Source organism: Gossypium arboreum, chromosome 9 (assembly GCF_025698485.1).
Source record: "Gossypium arboreum isolate Shixiya-1 chromosome 9, ASM2569848v2, whole genome shotgun sequence".
Lineage (NCBI taxonomy): Eukaryota > Viridiplantae > Streptophyta > Magnoliopsida > Malvales > Malvaceae > Gossypium > Gossypium arboreum.
This window is the reverse complement of record NC_069078.1, coordinates 15,028,281-15,033,377: the sequence shown is the minus strand read 5'-3', so window position 1 is coordinate 15,033,377 and position 5,097 is coordinate 15,028,281.

Sequence of the window (5,097 nt, the reverse complement as noted above, 5' to 3'; positions counted from 1 at the left end):
AGATGTTGCATCCTCGAGTTCGATGGTTCATGGGAGCGGTATTTGCCTTTGATTGAATTTCGCACAACAATGGTTTTCAATCAAGTATTAAGATGGCACCCTACGAGGCTTTATGCGGTCGTAAATGCCGTACACCATTGTTTTGGTGAGCTTGGTGAAAGCAAAATTTTTGGGGTGGATTTGATTAGAGATCTTTGAGCAGAAAGTGAAAGTAATCCGTGAAAGTCGAAGATAGCCTCCCACCGTCGAAGTCGTGCAGCGGATCTCAAAGCGAAAAGACATCGAGTATCGGTGGGAGATAAAGTGTTTCTTAAGGTTTCACCTTGGAAAAAGATACTCAGATTCGGCCGTAAGGGCAAGTTGAGCCCGAGGTTCATTGAGCCATATGAGATATCCGAAAGCGAGTCGGTCCGATTGCATATCGTTTGATTTTGCCCCCTGAACTTGAAAAGAGTCACGATGTCTTTCATGTTTCGATGCATCGACGCTATAGATCTGATCCATCGCACGTGATTAGTCCATCAGAGGTTGAAATTCAAGCCAATATGAGTTATGAGGAAGAACCGATTCGTATCCTATCACGTGAAGTGAAAGAGTTGCGAAACAAGCGGGTTCCGCTAGTGAAAGTGTTATGGCTCAAACACGGGATAGAAGAAGCTACTTGGGAAAACGAGAACTCTATGAAAGAGCGATACCCAACCCTATTTACCGGTAAGATTTTTGGGGACGAAAATTTCTTAAGTGGGGGAGAGTTGTGACAGCCCAAAATTGACCCTAGCCGGGAAGTGGTTTCGGGACCGTTAAACTGAGTCACCGGAATGTTTGAATGTAAAATTTATTGTCTAGAATATGTAATTATGAATGTGTGAAAATTTCAAGATCCGATTTAGCCGATTTCATGTGAATTCAGTTAGTAGGACTTGTGTGACACTTTCGAAAAGTGAAAGGCTAATCTATAAGGACCTAATAGTGCATGTAGTCAAAGGGAGGACTTGCATGTCAAATTCCCCCCTAAGTTGTAGTGGCGGCCATGACAAGGAATCATGGGCTAAACATGTCATGAAACATGTTTTGTTGGTACACTAGGGAGAAACAATGAACAAATAAGTATGGGTAATAAAGAAAGAAAAAAAATGTGTGTGTGTGGTGAAACCCCCCTTGCAGTGCATTGTGGAAGAGAAAAGAAAATTTTGTTCATCCTTTTTCTCTTCTTAGCCGAAAATACTAAGGAAAAAGGAGGATTTTGCTTCATGCTTGGTTTAGAAGAGAACTAGAAGGAGATTTGGCTATACTTGCATCAATATTAAGGTATGTTTGAGGTGGTGTCATGAGATTCATGCTTGTTTTGGTTGCTAACTTGATGTGCATGTTAGCCATGGTTCAAATCCTTGTTATGCCATGAAAATGGTATTTAGCCAAGGTTGATATTGTGTTGAAACCATTGCATGCTAAATATGAAGCTTGCTAATGATGCATGTAAGGATGGATTGACTACTCTTGAAATTCCTTTTAGTATTCTTGAGTAGGGCATTGAGTCCTTTGTTTAACCATGACAAAAAAAAAATTTAAAAGGGTATGGTGTGTGAGGTATTCGCCATGGTATGCTCATGAGCATGGTTTATGCTTCTTGCATGATAGTTAAAATTTGTGTTTTGGGTGGTTATGGACACCTTGAAATTGACCTTGCGCCTATATGTGTATATATGTTTGCACATGATGTTTTGGTTAGGAAGTAAATGATAAATGTGTTTGTTTAAAGAAGAAATCGTTGGAGAATGCTTGTAAAATTGCAAGTATATTAGGCCATTAGGGTGAGTGTGTAGGTGATGTTGAATCAAGTTTTTGGTGCATATTAGGTTATGTGTATAATCGACCAAATGGGTGATTAGTGAGAATGGTTGCGAATATACAAGCATACATATGCATGTGTAGTTGAATTATGAATGTTTTAGCAAGATGGCTAAACTAGTTGATTTATTGATCAAGCTCAAGGAGTTAAAGAAGGAGAATCAAGCAAGGGAAAGACGAAGGTCATCGAGTAGCCGACTTGGAACTATTTTACCCAACACGAAGTAAGTGATTAAGCACATATTTGATATTGCTTAAATGATTGTAAAAATTATGCAATTGTGTTTAATGGGATGAGATATATATATTTATAAATGAAAATGTATGTGTATGGAATGATGACCCTTGTTGAATGTAAAAGAAATAGTAAAATGTGTAGAAAGTTGCTTTCGGCACTAAGTGTCTGAACATCTGAGTGTACGGTGACGAGATTAGCACTAAGTGTGCATGCTGGAAATATATGGCACTAAGTGTGCATGCTGGAAATATATGGCACTAAGTGTGCATGCTGGAAATATATGGCACTAAGTGTGCGAGCTCGAAGGGTATGGCACTATGTGTGCGGGCTTAAATCGCATGGCACTAAGTGTGCGAAATCGAGTATTAAGCCTTGTGTGTGCGTACTCTATATATATATATATAAATATATCCGATCAAACAATTATATGGAGGTGTGTCTCCATCGAGTTGAGTATGGACAGCGGATCGGGTAAGTACCTTGAGCTCATGACGAATAGGAAATACGTTCATGCTCGGGGTTGAGCTTAGTAAGCTTTAAATCTATGTGATGATTGCAATTGTGTGATTGTGGTGAAAATGAGTTAGTGTGTGAAAATGCCTCAAATATCTTATTGTGTAGAATATGAAATGTGGATGTATGACTTGGTATGAGATTGAACCGAAAGGTCCGAGGAATTATGGTATAGTTTGGTATGGATGAGTACCTAGCCTCGTTTATGGTTTCATGTTGTGATAACTTTATTAATGGATGGTGGTTGAATGCTTATGACTTACTGAGTTATAAACTCACTCGGTGTTTTCTTGTCACCCTTTTAGGTCTCTTGGACTCGTATTGTTTGCGTGCTCGGGCTGTCGTTGAAGTCATCACACCGGCTGGAAATCTTTTGGTATTGTCTTCGTAGTTGAACTAGGAGAACATTTGGCATGTATAGGCTATTATGTTTTGTTGAATTATGGGTTGTAAACTTTAAGCCATGTAAAATGGCCTATGTGGTCGTTGAGTGGGATGCTAGAACCTATAGCCACGAGTCTTAGAAACTTTAATTTTGATAAGGTGGCCATAATTTGTGTCATGTATGATGGATGATTAGTAAGGTCAAGGAAAGATTCATGAACTTGGCATAGTCTACTGCAGTAACTGTTGCAGACAGCAGCAGTGATATGAGATTGAAAAATCACTAAAAATAGTAGAAGTAGAATTAAATAGTGAATGAATTATGAAATTGAACCCTGATGAATCTATTTTCATATGGATGAAACGAAACGACCATATGAGCAGTATACTGAGACATATTAAAGTTCTCGTGAGACAGGGCCAGAACTGTTACTGGATCCCCTGTCTCGACTTTGAAAATTTACTATAAATTATCCAGAAAGAATTAGAAGTCATGCCTTATATGTGCAGATTCCATTTTGAGTCTAGTTTCATTAGAAACAAACGGCACCAGTATTAAATCCCTGTACAGAGAGATATTAAAGTTGTAACGCGCGAAGGTCAGTGTAGTCGACCCCTGTAGCATGGGTGACTTTAACTAATAAACTGTACCAATTGGCCCGACCAAAAATTCTAGAAATAAATCCATGGATGGATATATGAGTATAGTTTCAGGGAAAATTTACGGAATTGGTTTTCGAGTTCTGGAACTCGAGATATGATTTTAAGGTAACAGTGACGCAGTTAGCTAGCCTGCACTGAAACAAAAATTTCATAATTTCCAAGAGGGAAATAAGGGAAGTAAGCCCGGTAACACCTCGTGGTCGAATCCGGTGACGGTCACGGGTTTGGGGTGTTACAATGAACTTGTCATTGATTATCACCCGGGAAAGGCCAACGTGGTGGCCGATGCTTTAAGTCGTAAAGCACTGTTTGCTTTGAGAGCGATGGATGCTCACCTATCCGTTTCACCCGATGAGGTGCTAGTAGTTGAATTAGAGGCCAAACCGTTATTGATTCATCAAATACTTGAATCTCAAAGGTCGACGCTGAATTGGTCGCTAAACGAGCTGAATGTGTTTCGAATGAGGAATCAGAATTTCAGATTGACGACAATGATTGCTTGACGTTCAAGGGTCGATTATGTATTCCAAGGAATTCGGAACTTGTTTCGATGATTTTGAACGAGGCTCATAGTAGTCGAATGTCAGTCCACCCGAGTAGTACTAAAATGTACAATAACCTGAAACGCCAATTTTGGTGGCCGGGTATGAAACGAGACATTTCAGAATTTGTTTCAAAGTGTTTGATATGTCAACAAGTGAAAGCGGAACATCAAGTGCCATCGGGATTACTTCAGCCAATCATAATACCCGAATGGAAATGGGATCGAGTGACAATGGACTTTGTATGCGGGTTACCGTTGACTCGAATAAGAAAGACTCGATGCAGGTCATTGTTGATAGATGACCAAGTCTGCTCATTTTATCCTGTCATACGGATTTTTCGCTGATAAATTGGCGAATTATCGTCTCCCAAATTGTTCGATTGCATGGGGTACCTATTTCTATCGTGTCGGATAGAGACCCAAGATTTACATCGCGATTTTGGAAGAAATTGCAAGAGGCTTTGGGTACCAAGCTGCATTTTAGCACTGCTTTTCATCCCCAAACCGATGGTCAATCCGAACGGATAATTCAAATACTTGAGGATATGTTGAGATGCTGCATCCTTGAGCTTAGTGGTTCATGGGAACGGTATTTACCTTTGATTGAATTCGCTTACAACAATAGTTTTCAATCAAGTATTAAGATGGCGCCTTACGAGGCTTTATACGATCGTAAATCTTGTACCCATTATCGGGGTGAACTTAGTGAAAGTAAAATCTTCGGGGTTGATTTGATTAAGGATGCCGAGCAGAAAGTTCGAGTAATTCGTGAAAGTTTGAAAGCTGCTTCGGATCGCCAAAATTTGTATGCGGATTCGAAAAGAAAAGACATTGAATATCAAGTTGGAGACAAAGTATTTCTCAAAGTTTCACCCTGGAAGAATGTGCTTAGATTTGGCCGTAAGGG